This window comes from Eretmochelys imbricata, chromosome 12 (assembly GCF_965152235.1).
Source record: "Eretmochelys imbricata isolate rEreImb1 chromosome 12, rEreImb1.hap1, whole genome shotgun sequence".
Lineage (NCBI taxonomy): Eukaryota > Metazoa > Chordata > Testudines > Cheloniidae > Eretmochelys > Eretmochelys imbricata.
Genome location: NC_135583.1, coordinates 306,468 through 331,992, shown reverse-complemented (window position 1 = coordinate 331,992; position 25,525 = coordinate 306,468). Strand labels below are relative to the sequence as shown.

The window sequence follows — 25,525 nt, the reverse complement described above, 5'->3', positions numbered from 1 at the left end:
ATGGCTGCAGGGAGCTCTGTGGAAAGTCTCCAGGATGAAGCTACTTGTCCCATCTGTCTGGAGTATTTCACAGAACCTGTCACTCTGGAGTGTGGGCACAATTTCTGCCGAGCCTGCACCACCCAGTGCTGGGGAGAATCAGACACAGGCATCACCTGCCCTAAGTGCAGACAAGCTGTGCAACAGAGAAACCTCAGGCCAAACAGGCAGCTGGCCAATGTCCTAGAAATAGCCAAATAGCTGGGTGTCCAGGCAGCGAAGGGATCAGGAGTGTGTGTGGAACACCAGAAGGCTCTGACACTGTTCTGTGAAGAAGATCAAACCCCCATCTGTGTGATTTGCCATCTGTCCCGGACTCACCGAGCTCACACTGTGGTTCCCATAAGGGAGGATAACCAGGAGTACAAGGTAGGGAATTGCTGTCAAGTTCAATGAGTAACAGCTTTGGATTTTTATGCCAGGTGGAAGTTGCCTGTCAGAGGTGTGACTGCATTGTTCAACTCTGTAAGGCCTTCATTGTATGGGAGATGCTATAAACAATAAATGAGACAGCTGGGTGGCAGGAATGGCAAACAATTAAGACTTGAAAAATTTCTAATGTGGGAAAGTTTTACCTGAGAAGCAGAATCCTTTTCAAACCCAGCTCCCACTGGTGAACTAAGGGAACTCTCTATGGAACAGAAGCTGTTAAATGATCAGTGAGGTTTAAATCACCTGCAGGCCTGTCTATGTGAGACTGTTGCCTTCAGACTGGAGAATATCAAGTTAAAAAGCTGATGTTGTCATTGCTGATTTGTATCTTAGCATTTATCATCATTGTTGTTATTTGCATCCCAGTAGCCACTACAGACCCCAGATGAGATTTGACCTTGATTTTGCTGGAACCTGCACAAAACAGTGTGAGGGACAATCCCTGCTCTGAGCAGGGATAATCTAATGTATAGGCTAATCTGAGAAGAAAAATGCAGAGTGGGATAGGAAATGGAGGGCCAGAGTGGGGAAGTTAATTGCCTAAGGTCACCCAGCAGGAGAGTGACTGGGTGGGCAATAGGACCAAGGTCTCTCAAGGCCCACACCAGTGCCTGAACCATGAGACTATGCTGTTGTGGCCCTAGCAGTGATGAAGTCTGTTAGAAGGGGAAGACTCTTTGAGAAAAGTCTGAAGCCAGTAAGGAGATTAAGTTTCTCCTTGGGATTCTGAATTTCCATGAGGGGTTAAACTGAGATGCACCTTCACCCCTAAAAATAAAAATCAAACCACCCAAATCATTTCTGTTGATTCAGGATAAAATCCAGCTCTATTTGAAGATTCTGAGGGAAGAGAGAGAAAATTTCCAGGGATTTAAATTGAGTAGAGAGAAGAAAAGCCAGGAGTATCTGGTAGGCTCCTGTTGTTATTAACCTGCATTGACATGGGGTGTGAGGTTGGTTTGTAGGCAGATTCCCTTGTGGCCTTAGGAAATGTTGGCTTTTATCTACTACTCCGTTACCACGGATGCTCTGTGCGTATGTGTGCACTCACCTCCAAACAGAAGGCCTGAAAAATCCTCTTCTCCATCTTCAGATTCTAAGCTTTCATTTCTGGTAATGAATTCTTGTCCACCTTTTGTGGCTTTGACAAAAATCTTGCCAAAATGATCTGAATGTATCCAATGCACAGTTCTGTGCCTGTCTGCACTTTTTGTTCAATTGATTCATTTTTTCTTTCCATACATCTGTGTCAACGTAGTTCTGTGTAGAGCTGAGTAAACAACAGGACTTTTCATTGACTGGAAATTGGGAAAAAAATGGTCAAACCTAAAATAATTAAACAAAGTGCAGCAAATCAGTGTTCCATTTTTTCTTGGGCAGTGTTTTGTTTCAATTTTGACCACGAAGAAGGACTTTTTGAAGCAAAAACTAATTTCAAATTGAATAATCAAAACATTTTCTTGATTTTTTTCAGGATTTATTTATTTATTTATCTGCTTATTTATTTCTTTATTTATCCATCCAAAAAATGTGGGCGACATTGAGAGGAATTCATTAAATATTTCAGAGTCAATTAATCTGCCTTTTCCCTCCAAAAAAGTTTAGTGCAAAAAATGTCACCCAGATCTAGTGCTGAGTCTTGCCTCCAGCTGCCTTGGATCTGCATTTTTAAAGGCCGCTGGTAACATGATATCCTAACCATGTCAGGCATGAGAATATCCCTTTAAGAGATATAGGGGCCAAATGGGAAGGTGTGAGAAAATCCTCTTTCTACTAACCACAGGTCACAGGCAAGTGTTAGATGTCTTAGAATGTACAAAGAAATTCTCCCTCCTGCACACTCAGCACTCCATGAAAGGACCCCAGGCTCCATTCACGTCCCAAACAAGCCCTTTCCCTATTTTCTTACAGAAGCAGACAGAAACAGAGAGGCAGAAGATTGTATCTGAATTTCAGAAACTGCGGCAGTTCCTGGAGGAACAAGATTGACTTCTGCTGGCCGAGCTGGAAAAGCTGGACAAGGAGATTGTGAAGATACAGAATGAAAATATCACCAAACTCTCAGAGGAGATTTCCCGTCTCAGTGAGCTGATCAGTGAGATGGAGGGGAAGTATCAGAAGCCAGTAAGCAAATTCCTGCAGGTGAGAAAGAGTAAGAAATACCCCAGATCCCACCACAGGGACAGGACCGTGCCCAAATTGTGAGCACTGGAGTCCAGCTGTCAGTGAATTCCTGAAATGTGCATTACAATTTTTCTATGACCAATTAGAGATATATAGATATGAGAGATGGAAAAGCCCCATTAGCTGAGATAATCCATGGTTCTGGGGCCAGACCAGAGCTTCTTTTTTCAAGATTTGCAAAATCCCTTCCCTGCAATCCTCAGTGTGTTTCAAGTGGGTCTCAGATTATTTTTCTCTCTCTTTCCCCTCTAGGATGTCAGAAGTATCTTGAGCAGGTACATGGCTCTTTCTCACTCCCACACCCACTTCACATGCTGGGAAAGGACTTGGAAGCCATGTTAACACCACTTCTCTCCAGGGCTACGTGGCAAAATGTGTGGGGCAGGTTCACACTTTGGATACAAATCTCTCTAATGAATTTAATCCTGATGTTCTCACTTGCTGTCTGGAATGGCTTACAACTGTGAATGCCAAATTCAGGTCAGATGCCAGAAAACAGGGCAGACACCCTAAACTGGTGGTATATTCTATAATTAGATTTCACCGAACCGGTAACGAACATGCACTCCTGGATCACTGTATCAGTCTTACCATGGAGTCAAAGACAGTCCCCTTAGGATCTCCAGCCCTTCTTGCCACCCAGACAAACTGGGCTTTGTGATATTGGTCACTATACCAAATATCACATCACATTAGGTTACTCCCAACCACAAAGGGTCAGTCACTTACCCTGGTCAAATTTGTACTCTGGATCTCACCAAAGACAACGCTGAAGTAAATTCACTAGTAAACTAACTAAAGATTTATTAGCTAAGAAAAAGAACTGAGACTTATTGAGAGGTTTAAGCAGGTAAAATACATTAACAGGTGAGTCAAAGTGTATAACTCCAAGATGATAGCAGAGATGTAGTAGTCTGCTAGTTTTCCAAAAGTCTCTCAGGGATACTCAAAATCACTTTGGGGACCTCCTTCCACTCGCTCAGTATTCCACCCTCTTCGAATCTAAAACAGTTCAGAGATACAGGATCATTCCCTGGAATCAGTATTTACAGCTTCTTTCCACAGAAAGCAATCATCCAAGTGTTTTCATCACAGTGTGCATTTTTCCTTTGTTGACTAAATGCAGTCTGAGCCTGAAGATTTCCATTGTCGAATGCAATGACCCATGCTTGAAGTCAGCATGCTTCTTCATTTCCCGTTCCAAGGCCCCAATCCTGTCTGATGGGCAATTAAATTACAGAGATATTATGTTATGTATGTCCCTGTACTTAATTGACCCTAGATCAAAAGTGTGTGTTAGCATCAAGATGAGAATTTACCTGATGCGTAAACTTCATGAAAACTAATGGATTGTTACGTGCTATTACCTAACAATATGCATTATGTATGAGATAGCAGAGAACAGGTTACAGATGAGTGAAGACAATATCATTCACATTTCCTTTGAACTAGATTAATACTCAAACGAATTAGTACACTTAACATTTCTTTGATATTCACACAGAAGTGAATTGGCCTATGGCTTTGACCTGAGCTGGCCTGGTGGTGTCACACTGACCTTTTTTAGAGAAGACTCTGGAATTATCCATTCAGTGGGAAAGATTAACCTAAAGTATTTCTTAGAGATGTCACATCCCTGGGGGACTGGCTGCCTCAGGATTATGTGGGTGAAATGTGAGCCTTTCACTGCTGGGACACTGCAATCCAACCCAGATCAGCAGTGATGAAGAGTCTTTCCCACCTGAGGACTGTTTGGAGAACTATGTGCAATGAGCTTGGGAGGGGGAAGTTGGCATGGGAACTTCCTGTCCATCATAGCGTGGAGGCCAAGGAGTGAATTGTCCATGGAGACTCACTTCCCCTTTTATCCCCAGAGCTTGTCTCTCCAGGCCAGAGTTGAAGAATATTAATGGGACCTTTAAGCAAAATGTTACACTGCCATGGCCTGTGTTGCACCTACTTTGAGGCTGGGAGAAGTAGAGGAATTCTAACTCCAAGCCCATTAGAGCAGCAACGTTCACTAACAAAGAATTATAATGAGTCACTAAAGGAAATAACACAAAGTGAAATGGTTTCTCTCCAGCTATGAAAAGAGGAAGTTCCAGCAGCCTGTGGAGACTTTCCCTGAACAAGAAAAGAGACTCAGTGATTTCTCCCAGAAAACTATTGTTCTAACGGAGACTCTGAGGAAATTCAAAGGCACTGAGAAAGGATCTAGGAGAGGAAATTGGGATGAACCTCTGAGTCTGTGGGAGGAGATGTGTTCTTGATTTAAAATACTGTACATATCTATTGAATGAAAGGTGGAGAGTAGAGCTATTGAGCAGGTGTAGCAGGGCCCAAGCATCAGGACATCTCACATTAATTCATGACTTACCGAAGGTGACAACCTTAAGGCCCAAATTTAGCAAAATGGCCTAATTTTGGGTCCCTGAGAGTTTCTCTCTCCTAACTACAAAACTTGCAAAGTCCCTGGGGGTCACAGAAACAGGGGTGTTTACTCTGGCCGGATCTCAGGACTTCCCTAGCCTGTGCCAAGCAGCCACTGAATAGGGGAGTCACAAACTGCCCCCCTCTATCCCTTTGCCAGTTCAGGGGGAATCTGACCCATTGAGCCGACCCTTCCCAGCTTGAATTTCCACATACATAAAAAAAATTACTATTATTTGTATTCCTGTCTATGGAGGACAAAGGCCCTGTTGTGCTGAGCACTTCATTGACACTGAATAAATAGACCCAAAGAGCTCACAATTCAGAGCTCTGACCCTGCAAATCCTTAACATCCTATTAATGTCAAAGAGACCAAAGTGTGTACAGTTACATTGACACTAAGGTCTTTGCAGGATCTGGGTCTAAAGTCTGACAAAATGCAATAGGTAAATGAGACAAACCAGCTGGGATGTAGAGGGTGGGAGGAGATGAGGAGGGGAAAGTAAATATTTCTTACAGATTGTATCTCGTAGGGTGCTTGTGAGCATAAGTGCCGACTCCATGGGTACTTCAGGGCTCAACCATAATTAAAAGACAGTTGTATTAGTTACAAATGAGAATGCTGTTATAAATATGACAGCATGAAATCTCACCTCTCTTTTATCCTTTTCCTCTTCAGACACTCTGCCATCTGAACTGGAGATAGGGGCACACAGACATGGTGAGATTGCAGGTGGACATTATCTTTTAAAGAAGGAGAAAATTCACATGAAAACATTTCATGAATTTGAAGCTACAGTTACCAGCCAAACCAACACAGACCATGACACTCACAGCCCTAAAAAAGAAAACATTCACTACTAAGGAGATCCCAAGCTGAAGTCACACAAACAATCCTGACAACAACCTTAGTGCTCAATTCATGCGCACACCAGTGAATAGAAACAGTCACTGACCAACATCCAAACACCCTTAATTCTGACCCCGGGGTTTTCATAGACATTGACAGGCCCTTTCAATGTTAAATTGAGAGGAATGAGGACAGAGCTCTCTCCCCTGAGGGATGACACATCCCTCTCCTTTACCCTGGCAGAGGCGGGTCTCGCCCATCACTCTTCTCCAACATCCTACGTTTCCTTTGGGCAGGATGGTGCTCTGCCATTCGAGCTGCTCCCTGCTTCATGGATTGGGGAGATGCTCTGCCTCAGATGGTGGCACCGCCTCCCTTCTCTCGGAGCTGAAGATGGGGCTACCCCTCCCAATGCCACCTCCTACTCTCTGGTCTTAAAGCATTCCCCAATGCTGAACCTTCCTTTCTATTCCTCAGCCTGGGAGTGGAGGCTGCATTTAGGGGAGGGAGCTTCCCTCTGGGGTTTAGAGCTGGTACCTGCCTCCTCTGCTCCCTCCTCACTAAAAGCTTCTGAAACCTTCCTTTCTGTGTCTCTGCAGCTGGGAATGGAGCAGCCCCAGCAGGGGAATCAGGGACCTGAAGCCTCTATAAAACACATGAAAGTAATGAGTGGCTCCCATTAAACAGAATGAGAAACTGCAGTGACCCCTCTGCTCAGTCTCAGGCGCCCAGGACAGAGGCAGCTCCCTGGGACCCAGGACTGTCCCAGCCAGAACAAGGCTGCTGGGAGTGTGAGAAATGGTCCTAGTCTCCCCCAGGGCTAAGCTCTGCCTCTAATGCTCTGATTCTTTCTCTCCCCAGAAAATGTGACTCTGGATCCAGACATGGCTCATCCCATCCTTATGCTGTCTGAAGATCAGAAAAATGTGAGATGTGGATTCACGTGTGAGGATCTGCCCAGTAACCCAGGAGAGATTTGACACTGATCCCTGTGTGCTGAGCTGTGAGGGATACACCTCGGGGAGACCTGCCTGGGAGGTGGAGGTGTGGGATAAGGGATGCTGGGCTCTGGGGGTTGCCAGAGAGTCTGTGAGGAGGAAGGGACATCTCATCCAGAACCCTGAGGAAGGGATCTGGGTTGTGCAGCGGTGGGTGGGTCAGTACCAGGCTTTAACCTCCCCTGTTACCCACCTATCCCTGTGCAAGGTACCCCAGATGATCTGGGTTTCTCTGGACTATGAACAAGGGCAGGTGACATTTTTCAGTGCTGGCAATGAGGCCCCAATCTTCACTTTCCCACTGACTTCTTTTTCTGGGGAGAAAATCCGCCTGTGGCTCTGGGTGGGGGGCAGGATCCCAGCTCAGGCTGTGTCACTGAGATACATGGGAAATACCTCACTGGGGACCCTCAGATCAGTCTCTCTAGCCTCAGACACCAGACTCTATGACCCTGGAGGACTCTTGTCTGCTTCCAGACTTTCTACTGTGTAGTCTCTACTGCCCTGGAGGTTCTGTGGGGTCTGGTCTGTCAAACCATAGGCAGCTGGGATGGACTGAGATGGAGAAGTCAATCTCATTGTTCCAGGGATTGTGCAGCCTGTTTGTCACTGTCCTCCATGATCTGGGAGGACTCTGGGGATACTGTGTCAGACTGTGTCACTGAGACCTGTGGGGGGAGGGGGTATAGCTCACTGGGAATGAAAAAATTGGCTTCTCTTTCAACAGTCGTCCTAGTTTCTATGACCCTGGAGGACTCCCATCTGGCTAGGCTCATCTCTATGACCCTGGATGACCCCTCTTTACCAAACCCACAACATCCATATGAGCCCTCAAATCTCCTGCCCCTTCCCTCCATGAATAAGAAGAGAGGGAAAACCCTGGAGCTGCAGGAGGAGCAGAGGGGCTCTGAGGGGAAGGGGCAGATGTGGGGTTTCAGGGATCAGAATTGATATAGGATTGAGGGCAGAATTGATTTGGAGGCTGGGGGCAAATTACTAGCTGGGCTGGGGGACAGGGAGATGTGGGGGTGGCAGGGAAACATGAGGAGAAGCAGGAGGCTCTGCACCAGCAGGGATCCTAGGAGAAGGAGACCCAGTGATTGGAGAGTGTGACCTCCAGGACCCCAGGGAAAAGGAGCATATAATAGGGGAGTGACATCATCTGGATGAAGATGAGCTGGCTGTGTGGAGTGGAAAGGCACATATGGCACATATTTGACCAGAAGGGAGAAAAATCATGAAAGAAAAAAATCAATTAAAACGAGAGTAAACAGTGAAGCCTGGGCAAGTGGAGGGAAACTGAAATGGAGAGAGTGAAAGCAAAACAATCCTGAGAAGGAAAATGCTCAGGGGGCAGCACAAGGGGAAGTGATAAACTCAAGCGAGAGAACTGGGAAACCAAGTTGGAATGATCTGTGATAGGGAACAGAGGAGTGTTAGAGGGAGACAGAGAAGCAGTGATGGAAAATGTGTGCTAGAGAAAATGATGTGCCAAACTGGATGAAATAAAAGAAAAGTAGTAATGGGCTTAATCTGCAGCAAGGGAGATTTAGGTTAATGTGGCACGTACCTCAAATTAGCACCCTGTACCCCCATATTCATCATCCATATATGGTTGGGATATTTAATACAAAGCATGCCATGTAAGATATCATATGAAAGATTATGATCTGCTGAAGCCCATTGTTCTGTCGAAATATGTATATCATTAGCGTGCATGAAGTTATGAAATTTTGCTTTATGTTTGTTACTGAAATACATTGCAAATTTGAGAGTCTCTATTACAAGGGTGATGATCTCCACCCAGGAGGGAGTTCAACGACCATTAATCACCAGGGGTGTTGTAATCAAGGGATATACAATTCAATGACAGTTTCACAAGCACCACACAATGGGGACTGCTCAACTCTATGACTCAGTCGCAAAAGACCACACCAGGGGGATTGCTCAACCCTGTGACTCAGCAAAACCCACCAGAAAATGTCTGGGCAAGTGTCTTCTAGGCACATGGACTAAGGATATAAAATAGGAGACAGTAGTATCGTGCTTTTCCCTTTCTTCTCCCTCACCTACGCTGGAAGCAACAAGAATGCTGGGAAGACAGAAAGACTCAGCTGAGGAGACTAGTCTCAGGCTTGAGAGAGAGGCCTGTGTATTATGAATTGTAACATCCAGTGGGGTGAGAAAATTGCTTGATCTTAATACTGCTGAGAGTAGTAAGGTTTAAGATTTAGATTGCATGCTTATCTTTTATTTTCTTTGGTAACTATCTCTGACCTTTTATGCCCACCACTTATAATCACTTAAAAATCTATCTTTCTGTAGACAATAAACTTGTTTTATATTTTCCCTAAAACACTGTGTTTCAGTTGAAGTGCTTGGGAAATCTCAGCTCAGCTTACAAAGGCTTGTGTATGTCATCTCCACATTGAGAGAGGGGCGGACTGGGTAATAAATGTATACTGGTCAGGTTCTGACCAGGGCATGATGGTACAGCTCTGGGGTGCAAGGCTGGGTGCTGGGGGGAATTGTCTGGTGCCTTTCTCTGTGTGATTTGTGAGTGGCTTTGGGAGCATTCATGCATTCTAGCTGGGTGTGTGGCTCCACGTACTGTTGTGCTGAGTGATAACAGTGTCTGGAGGAGTTTGCTGCTTGTCACTAACAAAGGATTCTGAGAGATAGCCCAGGCTGGAGAGTTAAGAGGGCACAGTGGTACCCCAGTTCCAGGTTGTACCCCGGGGACCCCATCACAGTTAGATATTAGGAAAAACTATTGAACTATAAGGGTATTTAAGCTGTGGAATAGGCTTCCAAGGAAAACCGTGGAATCCCTATTATTGGAGCTTTTAAAAACAAATCGGACAAACAGCTGTCCGTGACTGTCTAGGTTTATTTGGTCCTGCTACAGTGCTGGTGGCTGGACTTGACTTGATGACTTCTTGAGGTCCCTTCCATCCCTATAGTTTTATGATCTGCTGATTCTAAAAAGAAGAATGAAAGGGAATGTGAGAGGGAGAGGGAGATCTATAAAATGTTACCAAAAGTGAGATTGCAACTCATTCATTCCACCCCATAGTTCATGGACATTATTTTTGCTGTAGTGCCTTTCAGAACAACGCGTCTTCAAATTTTGTATGTTTTTACAGTGGGTTCTGTTTATGAAAGATCCCTCTCAGTTCCTTTTAAGCCTGACATTTGCTTAAATGAAACATATAAACCATTCTCCTTGTGTATTTCCCTTTAATTACCCAGCTGTGATTTTTGAAGGCAGTGAAGGGATTCTCCCTTTCCCCCAAGCTGATTGTGTTACCCCACATCTGTGTGTGTTTGTGTGTGTGTGTGTGAGAGAGAGAGAGAGAGACTCCGTTGATAGCCTGGGTCTTATGCTGCTATCCCACCTGCACTCTGGGTCATGTGCTTTATATAAATATATACATCAGGAATTGTTCATCTATGCTCTGCAGAGAGCTGATTTGATCACTTCACCTCTCAACCCCCAAACCTGCCAGTGGCTGACATCAGCAATCAAAAGACGTGATAGATCTTGGCAATATGGAACACTTGAATTTTATGGCACAATATACCAGATTCAACAGATTATAATGGTTTTAATTATTGTGTGAATTAAATAAACTATTAAAAAAGGAAATTAAAATATGTATCAAAGAGAACCACACAATCCCCACTTCCACGGCAACAGGGCTGGTGCTATGGCCACTCCTGTCCCCAGCACACACCTCCACCACTTGACCTACAGGAGGAATTGCTATTCTTGCTGAGGACCAAGCACTGGAATGGGCCTTGACACACTCACTTTGCCAGGAGGTTCTCTTCCTGGCTTGAGTGTGGGATAGCGATAGATTACCAAATCATATCTATTACAGGCATTGATCCTGAAGAGCAGTAGAAGTGAGTGGCTAGCATCTGGGCTTTCTATAGTGGAGAGCTGCGTTTTCTTCCCAGTTCCACCTGAAGTGACCTTGTGCAGCCTCTCAGTAAATTGAGGGAGAAAGTGTCTAATACTTGCCTGCTTTCCAGGGTAGGGGATGTGGTGTGTCATTAGGGATATGGGTTGTGATGTGCATGGAAATGCAAACAACAAAAAGGAGAGGTGATATTTGAACTCATTGGTTGCTAGCTCTTAGTTTGCTGCACTTTGCCATCAGCTACTGGACAAATGTCTCTCTTTCCCTTGCGTCTGTGACAGGCTGCTACCTTCTTTGGAGCAACAGAACAAGCAGCCAAAATCAGCACAACTGATGAACATTCCATCTGTAAGCAGAGTCAGGCTAAGCTCTACCCTGACATCTGGTGGTGAATTGTGGCAAGTTGTGGAAAAGAACTTCAGGCGCTGATCTTGTTTGCATATGTTTCAGAGTAACCGGTGTGTTAGTCTGTATTCGCAAAAAGAAAAGGAGTACTTGTGGCACCTTAGAGACTAACCAATTTATTTCAGCATAAGCTTTTCATGAGTTGCATCCGATGAAGTGAGCTATAGCTCACGAAAGCTTATGCTCAAATAAATTGGTTAGTCTCTAAGGTGCCACAAGTACTCCTTTTCTGTTTGCATAGGCACACCCATCCCGCCTAGCATGAGCCCACAGCAGCCCAAATGGTCACTTTGGCTGCTCTGGGATCCCCAGTTTCTCTATTATTGGGGCAGAAAGAATAAAGTGTTGTTACCCTGATTATATGAATCAAGGACAGTGGAACTATTTTATGATGGAGGGACTCACCATCAACTAAGTAGCACTCGCTAGACAAGGGACATGGATTCCAAAAGCCAGTAGCTTGAAAGAGGTTGGGGCTAAATATTTGTACTAGGTGGTGTGGGTCTGTTTTTAGGGGTCTGAACTACTAATTACACCTTCTTGTCACTGTAGACTATCAGAGGTAATTTTGATTCTATTAGGAGTCTAGTTACAGGCTGCTGAGCTGGATTCACTTTGGGCCAATGGTGCTCTAGCATTGAGGCTCTCATATTACAAGCTGAAGTCAATAAAGAGCTGGAATTGCTGAGTGCTGTGTTGGGGGGGCTGAAGATACATTGCAGACTGGATAGCAGAGCAGTGCAGTTTGCAGGATGGCTCGCAGTGAAGGCTATAGCAGAACCTGACAGAGAGGTGGGGCAGTTGGCCTCTGACCATGTAAGGTGCCCCTTAACCACCCCACCCGCATTTCTACCCAAACGGGGGGGTAAAACTTTGCAGATAAACTTTTGAACTCTGGGGCTGCACTGACCAGGGACAGAGACTTTTGACTTGTGGGACTTTGGGTGATTTTTGGATTGCTGGACTCAAGAACCAAAGGGAAAGGACATGGCCCAATTTGCTGGGGTGAGTCTTTGCTCATGGTTTGGTTTATGGACCCCAGTTGTGGTGGTTTCCCTATTTAATGCTGATGTCGTTTACCTCATGTTATTAAAGATTTTCTGCTACACCGAGACTCTGTGCTTGTGAGAGGGGAAGTATTGCCTCTTTGTGGCACCCAGGGGTGTGTGTAAGATTTTCCCAGGTCACTGGGTGGGGGCTCGAGCCAGTTTTGCATTGCGTTGTTGAGAGGGAACCCCTATGTACTGAACCCGGCCCTTGCTGCTATCAACTCAGCCTGGCAGAAAGGTTACACACCAATCTAGTAACTTGGGAGCTCTGCCCATCATATGGTGCTGATCTTCCTTCTTCTTTCCAGTAGGTAACTTACATTCAAAGGCAACTAAAATATAAGGCATGTGTTGTTCACATTTCTTTTCCTCACCAGCATTTGCTGTGGTGGCCACAGTGTGTTAAGGGGAGGGGAGCTGCTGCTAGAGACAGTCACTTTGAGATGGGGTCCAAACTTTGCAAAAGTTTGAGCTCCCCCTTCCCCCCACCTTGCTGTCAGAGCTGAGAATTTGTTTTCCATCTGTTCCTTAATGAAATAGCTAGCACACTGCATATGGCTGCCAGGGAGCATCAGGGCCTGGGAAGCTAATTTACAACAACACGGGTAGGTCACATTACTCAGCTGCAACAATATGGCCAGTGTGATGAAACAGCAGTGACGCTGAGCCAGTTTCTCAGCTGGGGCACTGAGTGTGTTCCCTGGCTTCAATGGATCTCAGCGAGCTGGTGCAGCTTGAAGAAGTAGCCTCTTATTATAGCCAGTTACAGAGCAACCTGTGCAACTGCCTGCATCCCCAAAAGCATCTCCTGCCAGTGCTTCCTTCCCTTCATGGTTGACTCCCCTTTCCTGGTCCCAGGTGGCCGTGCCCCAGACTCTCACAGGCCCCCTCAGTCTGGCCCCTGATCCCCCTTCTGCAGCTGGGGTAAACCAGTGGCCTGAGGACTTTGCAGTTCTCTATTTTGCCAAGCCCGTGTGCTGTGCAGGAGCTCCAAAGAGGGCCGGGACCTTGCTAGAAGTGGGGACACTGGCAGGAGAACAGAAGTAGTAGCCAGGCCACTACCAGGCCCTGAGACCTCGCATAGATTGTCACAGTTCTTTGTGTTTCTTTAGAGAGAGCTGTTATTTTTTAATACCACAAACAATGAGTTTACTGAAGTCCTGCTTTGCTCATTCACTGTCACATTCAACCTCTGTGACTGCAGTAGAGGGGGCACATTAAATGCTCATTAAAATTGTTCAAATGTCTTTAAGATTTGAGGAACATCAAAGAGTTGGGGAAAATATTTATGCCTTAAAAGGAAACTTGAAATATGTACTGCACGATAAAGCTTCTGGCTTGACTCTAAGGAAGGGGGAGCTGGGAACTCCCCAAAGACTGTGCCCCTGCTGAGCAGTTTCTGACAGTTCAATGAGACAGGTGAAGGAATCCCCACTCCAGCTACATGAGGATTCACCTCAGGGAGACATTGCTGGGAGGTGGAGCTGGAAGATGGGATGTGCTGGGCTGTGGGGGTGGCCAGAGAGTCTGTGAGGAGGAAGGGAGGGATCAGACGTAATCCTGAGGGGGGGATCTGGGCTGTGATGTGGTGGGTGGATTGGTATCAAGCTCTCACCTCCCCCGAGACTCCCCTGACCCTGAGTCATGTCCCCAGCAGGATCCGGGGTTGTCTGGATTATGAAAGGGACCAGGTGACATTTTTTGATGCTGATAATGAGGCCCCGCTCTTCACTTTCCCGCCAGCCTCTTTCCCTGGAGAGAAAATCCACCCCTGTCTCTGGGTGGGGGCCAGATCCCAGCTCAGACTGTGTTACTGAGACATGGAGGGAACACCCCACTGAGGACCCTGAAATCAGCCTGTCTAGTCTCAGATGCACCAGTCTCTATGCAGACTTTCTTCTGTGCAATTTCTTTGACTTTGGAAGTTCCATGGGGTCTGGACTGTCAAACCATAGAGAGCAGGGGGTGATCAAGATGGAGAAGCCAATCCCATTGTCCCAGGCATTGTGCAGCCCCTTTATCACTATTTGCTACGATCTGGGAGGACTCTGGAAATCATGGGTCTGACTGTGTCACTGAAACTGGATGCGAGGGTGGGGAGAGAGGGGGAAAGTAAAGCACACTAAGGCCTGTTCCACATTACAGAGTTAGGTCATCATAAGGCAGCTTTCTGATGGGATCCCCGGGGTGCACCCTGGGGCCATGGGACCACTGTGCCCTCTTATCTCTCCATCCTGGGCTGTCTCTCACAATGCTTTGCTAGTGAAAAGCAGCAAACCTCTGCAGGCACTGTTATCACTCAGCACAACCACACGTGGAGCCCCCCGGGCAACTAGATTGCATGAATGCTCCCAAAGCCACTCATGAATCACACAGAGAAAGGCACAAGCCGAATCCCCCCTGCTCCCAGCCTTATACCTCAGGAATATACCATCTTGCACTTCTCAAGACGAGCTGTGCAAGTTCATTAATTGGTTCACCACTTCATCAATGGAAAGTGGATATAAACCAGCCTTTGTAAACCTGAGCAGATTTGCCACGCACTTCATTTAAACTCACTGGTAAAGATGAAAAGTAAAATAAGTGTATTGATTAGAAAAGATAGATTTTAAGTGATTATAAGTGATAGGCAAAACGTCAGAGTGGCTACCAAAATAAAATAAAATAAAATATAAGTATGCAGTCTAAACTCTCAATCCAATTAGACTGGGCAACATCTAGATTAAGCAGTTTTTCTCACCCCACTGAATATTGCAGTTCATAGTACATAGGTTTCACTCTTGAAATCTGGGCCAATCTCCTCTGTTAGAGTCTTCAATCTTCTGAATGTCCTTATTGCTTGCAGCACAGGTTTGGTGGAGGATAAAGGGCCAAGCATGGGGCCACTGTGTTCTGTTTTATATCCTTAGTCCATGTGCTTGGAGAACACAAGTCCAGGCATGTCTGGTGGACATTGCTGAGTCACAGGGTGAGGTATGTCACCTGTGAGTGAGTCATTGAATTGTAACTCCTGTGCTGGTGATGTCTGTTCAGCACCCACCCTGGGGTTAGTTACCTCCCTTGTCATTATCTCTAGAGAGCTAGTATCTGGGCTCTTCCCAAAACCACAGCATATTTTAGTGAAAACCATACAACACAATTCTTATAATTTTATATACATTAATGGTACACATATTTAGATGGAACAGTGGGTTTCAGCAGATATTCAGGCCTGTCTGTAAAGGCCTAGACTCTAAGAATTTAGGTGTATTCTTATCACTTGGCTAGTTATAGAGGTATAAAAGAAAGAATCAAAATCACTGTCTGCCGGTGTAAGAGCCTTCTCTTACTGTGACCGTCTGAGGCCCTGTGCTTAGGCTAAGGCCTTTGGCTAAGCAACAGAGGCAGCCATAAGCTGGGAAGTGAATGGTCACATCCTCACATTCCAAACTAGTCACATTGAAATAAGGTGCTATTGAGCTGTTAGGAATACAATCCTGTCCTGATAGTGCCTATCACCTCCAGAGAAAGGGAAGTGCCTAGAAAATGTAAAAGGAAACTTAGTTTGATAGCATCCTGTCTGGCAAGAACTCACTTATCAATAGCTGGGATGTGAAATCCTCACTTCTGTATTGTTTTGTCATTATAGTTCCCACTTTGCTATTGTTTGTCTGTATAATCTCTGTCTGGTTCTGTGATTGTTTCTGCCTGCTGTATAATTAATTTTGCTGGGTGTAAACTAATTAAGGTGGTGGGATATAATTGTTTATATAATCATGTTACAATATGTTAGGATTGGTTAGTTAAATTTCAGGAAAATGATTGGTTAAAGTATAGCTCAGTAGAACTCAAGTTTTACTGTATAGTCTGCAGTCAATCAGGAAGTGAGTGGGTGTGTGTGTGTGGGGAAAATGGGAACAGGGAATGGGGGTAAGGAAATTGGAATCATGTTTGGCTAAGGGCAGGAATGGGAACAGGGACACAGGTGTAAGGCTCTGTGGTGTCAGAGCTGGGAAGGGGGACACTAAGGAAGGAAACTGGAATCATGCTTGCTGGAAGTTCACCCCAATAAACATCGAATTGTTTGCACCTTTGGACTTCGGGTATTGTTGTGCTCTGTTCATGCGAGAAGGACCAGGGAAGTAAGTGGGTGAAGGAATAAGCCCCCTAACATCTTGGTGCCGGTGACTGACTCGGATGCATCGCATTGGATAGGTGAGTGGCAGCCTGTAAGTCCCCCTCCCCAACAGTCCACGCAGCTGCTTGGAGGGGGTATCGCAAACTCTCGTGATGGTAGTTGGGGGTTCTGGCAAGCCAGGGTAAAGGATTTTTTGAATAAATGGATAAGGAAGAACCAGGGCCCATCCCAGGTGCAGAGGTCAACCTGGGATGAGATTAAAAAGGAAACGGAGGAAGTGTTAGGGGACCCAGAGGGATGGGGGGTGGCTGAGGAGCCCACCCTCCTTGGTATATGGGTAGTGGAAGAAGGTCCCTGCCCATGGGGACTGAATGCCTTCCAGGGAAAGGAGGCACTTCAGTCTGCTTGTGAGAGGTTTGAAATAAGGGCAGCATTATGGGAAGCTGCCTGTAATCTTTCAAGTTTGGTGCTGCTTCAGCAAGAGCTGCTGAAAGGTTGTAAATTAGTGTAACCCTTCTGCCCGTCAGAGTTGGCAGCAACAAGGGCCGGGTTCAATATCTAAGGGATCCATTCCAATAACACAATGCAAACCGGCTCGAGCCCCCACCCAGTGACCTGGGACAAATATATACCACCCCCGCTGGGTGCCTCCAAGAGGCAATACTTCCCCTCTCGCAAGCACATAGTCTGAGTGTAGCAAAAAGCCTTTTAATAACAGAGAGAAACAATGTGGCATTATGTTGGGGAAACACCACCAACAGGATTCATAACACAACCCATGAGCAAAACAACCCACCCCAAACAAATTGGGGCATGCCCCTTTCCCTTTGGTTCTTGAGTCCAGCAACCCCAAATCACCCAAAGTCCCAAAAGTCCAATGCCCCAAAAGTCTCTGTCCCTGGTCAGGGTAGCCCCAGAGTTCAAAAGTTTATCTGCGGAGCTTTACCTCCCAACCTGGGTGGAGATGGGACGGGGGTAAGAGGCACCTGACATGATCTGAAGCTGACCGCCCCACAGCTCCATAGGCCTTCGCTTCGCTCCGCCAGCCGCCCCACGAACTCCTTCGCTCAGCTCTGCTCCACGGCCCACCAGCAGCTCCCACCGTCCCACGAACTGCTCCACCAGCCAGTCCACAAACTGCTCCGCATCCCACCAGCAGTTCCTGCTGTCCTACGAACTGCTCCACCAGCCTGTCCACAAGGCACTCTAGCCCTCCCACAAATTGTTCCACAGTATATCTTCAGGCTCCCCCACTACTTAACACAGTGCTCAGTGATTTCAGCTCTTTGGTGAATTCAGCTTGCAGCAGGGGAGCCTCCATGCTGGCGCACTATTAGCCCAAAGTGAGCTCAGCAACCTGTAACTAGACTCCTAATAGAATCAAAATTAGCTCTAGATATTCTACAGTAGAGAGAAAAGGAAGCACAATTAGCACATAAAGCCCTCACCAAGGAGCCCATGCCACCAAGTATTAATACTTCTCCCCAGCCTCTCTCAATTCACAGAGTTTTAAAACCCATGACCCTTGCCTAGCGAGTGCTACTTAGTTGATGGTGAGTCCCTCCATCATAACAAAAGGCCACGTACAGTTCCAAGCACAGTTCCCATAATCAGGGTAATAACAATTTATTCTTCCTGCCCCAATAACAGAGACACTGGGGATCCCACAGCAGCCAAAGTGACCATTTGGGCAGCTATGGTCTCATTCTAGGCGTGGTGGGTGTGCCTATGCAAATGAGATCAGCCCCTGAAGTTCTTTTCCACAACTTGCCACACCTCACCACCAGATGTCAGGATGGAGCTCATCCTGACACTGCTTACATCAGTTAGGGGTAGTGAAAGATGATTTGGCACAAAAGGGTTTATAGTCAAAAGCAGAGTTAACAGACGACCTTTAGAGACTGGAGCTGGGACTTGGTCCTGGGGGAGTGGAGAGAAAGAAGGGGAAGAAAAAAAAAGTTTCCAAGTGCAACCTGCCTTTCCACACTCTTTTGTTTTTCTGAAGTTTTAATAGAGGGTAGTTTGGGTACTTATGTGAGATGTCAAGAAGGAAGTTTTTGTTTTATGATAAAACCCAGTTATATAAATGTAACTGTATGTGCAACTCTGTGCAGTCACATTGGCTGGAAGCTTGGTAATTAAATTATCCAAGGGGGTCAGGTAGAGTGGCTACTCCCACCACTATGCTTCTGTCCCCAGAAGTCTTTACAGCTATTCTGAGGGAAAATGGGCCCTTTTCCCACAGAAATGCGGTCTATAAGGGACTGCTGCAGGCAGAGAGAGAATCTGATCAAAATTATTTGACTATTGGGTAATGTAATCAAAATCACTAAAGGATGTAAGGGGTTCTATTGGAACTTAACTTGGCTGCTCCTGGTTGTGTCTCGTTGTACAAGATGTAATTGCGGTACAGTTATGTAAAAGAGTAATCACAGTGCAAACGATGTTAGGCAAAAGAGAATTTTGTGTGTGTGCACAGGTGAAAGGAAAAGAGGAGGAATGATGGGAACACTGAGCCTTGGGGTGGCTCTGGGGGATCAGATTGTTACTTTGGTGGGTGTGCATGAAAACTCTGTGGGCATGGGAGAGGCAGTTATGCCTTGTGTAAAATTAATATGGCTAATATAATGTTATGGAGGTTAAACTATATGGAAGGAATTTTCATTTTCCCAGGATGTGTGCAGTGTATATTGGAGAAGGAGTAAAAGAAATGCAAATAAAACATGGTACTTCATTAAAATCCTAATAGGGCGCCAAAAGGAGCCACAATAGGTTGTGCTTTCTTTTTCAGATCTCTGTGTGTTTTGGAGCAGGAGATGAAAGTGGAAAGTAATCAGAACTCTGGTGGAAGTAAAATGTTTCCCTGTTAAGACAGTGTCTGAGCTGCTAACAGCTTTGGATCCAAAAGCAAGCTAGTAAGCCTCTGTGTGTAAAGGCAAATCACCTAGCTGATGGGCACAAAGGAGCTGCAAATAACGAATACATCTGGTCAGCAAACAAGCTGCTAGAAGACTCAGATTATGGCCCTCCAGGAAAGGGAGGTGAAAAAACAAGTCAAGCCTGAAAGTAAGGGGGACAGGTTAACCTTAAGGTGTGTGTGTGTGTGTGTGTGTGTGTGTACAGTGCTAAAATCTGAAGCTGTCTCTCAGCTATTACCTGAGAATAAACTTAAAGCTTGGTACAGCAGAGAAACTATTGCAAACATGGTCTGTTGTACAAGAGGGGAAACTGAGGTAAACCACCTCAGGAATTTCATAAGTGACCAGTGAGTGGGGTAATTCACTAGCCTGACTATAGAACAAAATAAGGACAGCCTGGAGGTAATTCTTCTGTTTTTCCTGCAATTAGCAAGGAAGTTTGTAAAAGAAAGTGGTATTATTATTAAGCAATAATCTGTCCCCACCAGGGGGGTGGAAATTGTTTCTTTTGCTTTTCAGACACTCTACAAGCAAGCTGGTGCCAGCGGAAGAATAACTCAGAATACCATGGATCTATGTTTTGTGGTGTTTGTCTGTGGTGTTTGTCTTGTTGCTAGCATTGCTGTGTTTCAATGAACAAAAAACCTCATGATGTGGGTGGGGGATAGCTTCAAAAGGCTGACCTTGGGGGGGAGATGTGTATGGGAATGCAAAATACTCAACTAGGAGGCCAGCACCTGTGTAATAGCTACCGTGGTACCTGGAAATGGAATGGCAACTAAGGTGGTCCCCACAAACCCTATGGAAATAATGAGAAGGGGAAGAGCTCACTGGGAATCAATGGCGGGGGTGTAAAATAGTGTAAATCAACAGAAAATGTTTGGATGTGCCCCTCTCCTATGACTATAGAGGAGCAGGATCAATGGCCTATGCAAGGGGTGGACAATTGGGTGTACTGTGTATAAGGTGTTATGCTGGGAATGTACATGTAACCCTTCTGCCCGTCAGAGTTGGCAGCAACAAGGGCCAGGTTCAATATCTAGGGGATCCATTCCAATAACACAATGCAAACCGGCTCGAGCCCCCACCCAGTGACCTGGGACAAATATATACCACCCCCGCTGGGTGCCTCCAAGAGGCAATACTTCCCCTCTCGCAAGCACATAGTCTGAGTGTAGCAAAAAGCCTTTTAATAACAGAGAGAAACAATGTGGCATTATGTTGGGGAAACACCACCAACAGGATTCATAACACAACCCATGAAGAAAAAAAACCCACCCCAAGCAAATTGGGGCATGCCCTTTTCCCTTTGGTTCTTGAGTCCAGCAACCCCAAATCACCCAAAGTCCCAAAAGTCCAATGCCCCAAAAGTCTCTGTCCCTGGTCAGGGTAGCCCCAGAGTTCGAAAGTTTATCTGCGGAGCTTTACCTCCCAACCTGGGTGGAAATGGGACAGGGTTAAGAGGCACCTTACATGATCTGAAGCTGACTGCCCCATAACTCCATAGCAGCACTCCACTCCGCCAGCCACCCCACAAACTCCTTTGCTCAGCTCCACAGCACACAAGCAGCTCCTGCCATCCACAAACTGCTCCGCATCGAACTGCGTCACCAGCCGGTCCGCAAGGCACTCCAGCCGTCCCGCAAACTGCTCCACACTATATCTTCAGGCTCCCCCACTACTTAACACAACACTCAGTGATTTCAGCTCTTTGGTGAATTCAGCTTGTAGTAGGGGAGCCCCAGTGCTGGTGTACTGTCAGCCCAAAATGAGCTCAGCAGCCTATAACCAGACTTCTAATGAAATCAAAATTAGCTCTGATATTCTACAGTGGAGAGAAGAGGAAGTGCAATTAGCATATAAGGCCCTCACCAAAGGGGCACATGCTACCAAGTATTAATACTTGCTCCCCAGCCTCTTTCCATTCACACAGTTTTGGAACCCATGACCCTTGCCTAGCGAGTGCTACTTAGTTGATGGTGAATCCCTCCATCATAACAAAAGGCCACATACAGTTCCAAGCACAGTTCCCATAATCAGGGTAATAACAATTCATTCTTTCTGCCCCAATAACAGAGACACTGGGGATCCCACAGCAGCCAAAGTGACCATTTGGGCAGCTATGGTCTCATTCTAGGCGTGGTGGGTGTGCCTATGCAAATGAGATTGGCCCCTGAAGTTCTTTTCCACAACTTGCCACACCTCACCACCAGATGTCAGGGTGGAGCTCATCCTGACACTGCTTACATACATATTACTGGGGGCACAGTTACACCAGCCCATAACAAAATTACACACATCCACATGCTGCTATCTGGACTTTGGTGCACAAATGGATCTGTGAATCTTATTGCTGTGAATAATCAAACTAGGGCCTACTGCCTGATTCCATACCAAGTAGTCAAGCTGGTTTGGACAATATCCCATTTCTCTGTGAACATTCAATGGACTTACGATGTGGACAAAAGCAAGGAAAACCTGCAGGAGCAGCTTGTTGCAACTGCCAGCAACTGGACACATAAGATCGTGACCCCATCGAAGGAGGAGAGGCAGTGTTTGGGGGTGTCTCGGATGTTGGACCATACTGCGGTGGTCAGGACTCGGTGTTGCTGTGGATTTTGTATTGTTAACTGTACTTGTCTTACGTTGCATATGGAGATAACCTACAAGTAATGTAATAAGCCCTCCAAACTCTGCAGTGTACTAGACAACCCAGACCCAACCTTCTCGGGCCCACTCTAATGGGAAGTCTGGAACACTAATTGGAATAGGTGTGGTATGCCCGTATGAGAGAAGGTGTAGGGCACTATACTACACAAGGGGCAGTGGGACAAATGGAATATCGACACCTTCCACCTTGATGCCTGGCCCTATCAGGAAATGTGTCGCCATATGTCCTATGCTTTTCCAGGGATACCTGGGCAGGAGGATCCCAACAGGAAAAGGAAAAAAAAAGGGGTGGAGTGTTAGGATATAGATATTCAGGCCTGTCTGTAAAGGCCTAGACTCTAAGAATTTAGGTGTATTCTTATCACTTGGCTAGTTCTAGAGGTATAAAAGAAAGAATCAAAATCACTGTCTGCCAGTGTAAGGGCCTTCTCTTACTGTGACCGTCTGAGGCCCTGTGCTTAGGCTAAGGCCTTTGGCTAAGCAACAGAGGCAGCCATAAGCTGGGAAGTGAATGGTCACATCCTCACATTCCAAACTAGTCACATTGAAATAAGGTGCTATTGCGCTGTTAGGAATACAATCCTGTCCTGATAGTGCCTATCACCTCCAGAGAAAGGGAAGTGCCTAGAAAATGTAAAAGGAAACTTAGTTTGATAGCATCCTGTCTGGCAAGAACTCACTTATCAATAGCTGGGATGTGAAATCCTCACTTCTGTATTGTTTTGTCATTATAGTTCCCACTTTGCTATTGTTTGTCTGTATAATCTCTGTCTGGTTCTGTGATTGTTTCTGCCTGCTGTATAATTAATTTTGCTGGGTGTAAACTAATTAAGGTGGTGGGATATAATTGTTTACATAATCATGTTACAATATGTTAGGATTGGTTAGTTAAATTTCAGGAAAATGATTGGTTAAGGTATAGCTAAGCAGAACTCAGGTTTTACTATATAGTCTGCAGTCAATCAGGAAGTCAGTGGGTGTGTGTGTGTGGGGAAAATGGGAACAGGGAATGGGGGTGGGGAAATTGGAATCATGTTTTGCTAAAGGGGGAAATGGGAACAGGGAATGGGGGGTAAGGAAATTGGAATCATGTTTTGCTAAAGGGGGAAATGGGAACAGGGACACACGTGTAAGGCTCTGTGGTGTCAGAGCTGGGAAGGGGGACACTAAGGAAGGAAACTGGAATCATGCTTGCTAGAAGTTCACCCCAATAAACATCGAATTGTTTGCACCTTTGGACTTCGGGTATTGTTGCTCTCTGTTCATGAGAGAAGGACCAGGGAAGTAAGTGGGTGAAGGAATAAGCCCCCTAACACAACACTATTCTTATAATTTTATATACATTAATGGTACACATATTTAGATGGAAGAGTGGGTTTCAGCAGATCATAACCTTTCCCACAATACCTCACATGGCATGCTTTATATGAAATATCATAATTATATGTAAATGAGGAATATGGGGCTTACAGGGCTCTCCCCCAAGGTATAGTGTGTCACAAGCTTACGTTGACCTAATAATGTCAGCGTTTACACTCCAGAGTTTCTCTCTCTGATGTAACTCACCTGCTACATTGACTTAATAACTCTACCTCTGTGAGAGACGTAGTGCTTAAACTGATGTAGTTAGGACAACACTGTAGACACTGCATTGATTATGTTGACTTAAGTGGCCTCCAGGAGGTGTCCCACAATGCCCCACTGTGATCACTCTGGTCACCATTTTGAACTGTGCTGCCCAGCTTCCAGGTGCACTGGAACAAGCCCCTCCCCGTTAAAGAACCAGAAATTTTTGAAATTCCATTTCCTGTTTGCTTGGCATGGAGAGCTCACGTAGAAACTGCCCAGCTGAGCGTGCTGGCTACACAGTCCAAATGTGCTCCTGTCTGGGCTAAGTGTAGGAGACGGTGGATCTCCTGGGTCTGTGGGGGGAAGAGGCTGTATAGACACAGTTCCTATCCAGCCATAGAAATGTGGACATCAATGAGCAGATCGCTCGGGGAACGGGGGAGAAGGACTACGAGAGAGACACCCAGCCAAGGAGCTGCGGCAGACATCCCGGAAGGCAAGGGAGGCAACCAGTTGCTCTCGTGCAGCACCGCAGACACGCCACTTTTACAAAGATCTGCATACTGTCCTCTGCGATGACCCAACTTCCCCGCCAAGGGCTCCCTGGATACATCGGAGGAGATGGAGTCAGTGGCCACTGCAGGCAACCCTGAGGATGAGGTATTGGACAAGAAAGAGGAGGAGGAGAAAGGGGCACAGGCGAACAAGCGACCCATTGTCACGCCGAGCCAGGAGCTGTTTGTAACCCTGGAGCAGTCCAGCATGGGCAACCGTAATATCAGGGAATGAACGTCTGGTAAGTAAGCAGTTTGCATTGATATTGTGGGAACATATCTTCTCATTCACTATTCTTTAGTTGTGTTACAAGAGATAGTGAAATACCCAGTTGAGGTAGAGTGGCTGTCTGCTTCTCATTGCCAGGCACAGCTAGGCAAAGGGGACCCTGCAAACCAGTTGGTTATGCACACTGGGATGTCCTGTGAATCCTCCATAGAGATCTCAAGGAAACTTTCCTGGAGGTAATCTGCAGTCTGTTGCCGAAGGTTTCTGGGAAGGGCTGCCTTATTTCTTCTGCCACAGTAGGACAATTTCCTACGCCATTCATCTATTAATTCAGAAGGCATTATTGCAGCACCCAGGCTAGCACCATACGGACCAGGACTGTGCAGCAGCTGTTCCCTTTCCACCTCTGCTACCCTCAGGAGTGAGATATCAGCTAAAGTCACCGCTGCCTGTGGAAAACGATGCCTGTACTTAGTTCAGTTGCCCAAACCGCAAACACTACTGCCTGTATGCCCTCCTGCTTCCGTCTTGTGCCAGCTCATCCCCTACTCCCTCTCCCCTCCCCCGCCTGGGCTCTACTCACCATGGCTGGGAAGCCAGCGCTGTCCATGAATACCTGGCCAAAGTGAGATGGTACTTCTTTAAACTTGCATGGATTCAGGGGAGTGATTTCAATATAGCCTTATAGCTTCACTATGCACTCACAATAGTGCCTCTGTACATTGTTTCTTTTGCAGCTGAAAATGCAACCTTCATCTCTCCCTCCACACCAGTGGAGAAGCTGAACCAGATAAGGAGGTGAAGGAAGAGAATGCGGGATGACATGTTTGCAGAGATCACGCAAGCCTCTGGAGCAGCGAACATTGAGCAGAGGGCATGGAGGTCATGGTCTCACACAAAATGGACAGGGACATTGAGGACAGGAGAAAAGCTCAGCAGAATGAGCGTGACACGCAGCAGGAGATGACAGCACTTCTGAAGGAGCAAACAGACATGCTGAAGAGCCTGGCTGACCTTCAAGTGCAACACATTTGAGCTCGCCTCCCTCTGCAACCCATTCAGAACTGCATTCCAGCATGATGCGGCAGTCCCCCCACACACTGCACATGGTGTCAGGGGTTGGTGCCCTATCACTGCCACTCCACCCTGCGGGAG

General features: G+C 46.2%; 1 pseudogene; it reads left to right on the top strand.

The window, feature by feature from the left end:
- LOC144272685 (zinc finger protein RFP-like) lies at window positions 1–24,376 on the top strand (annotated as a pseudogene).
- The last annotated feature ends 1,149 nt before the right edge of the window (window positions 24,377–25,525 follow it).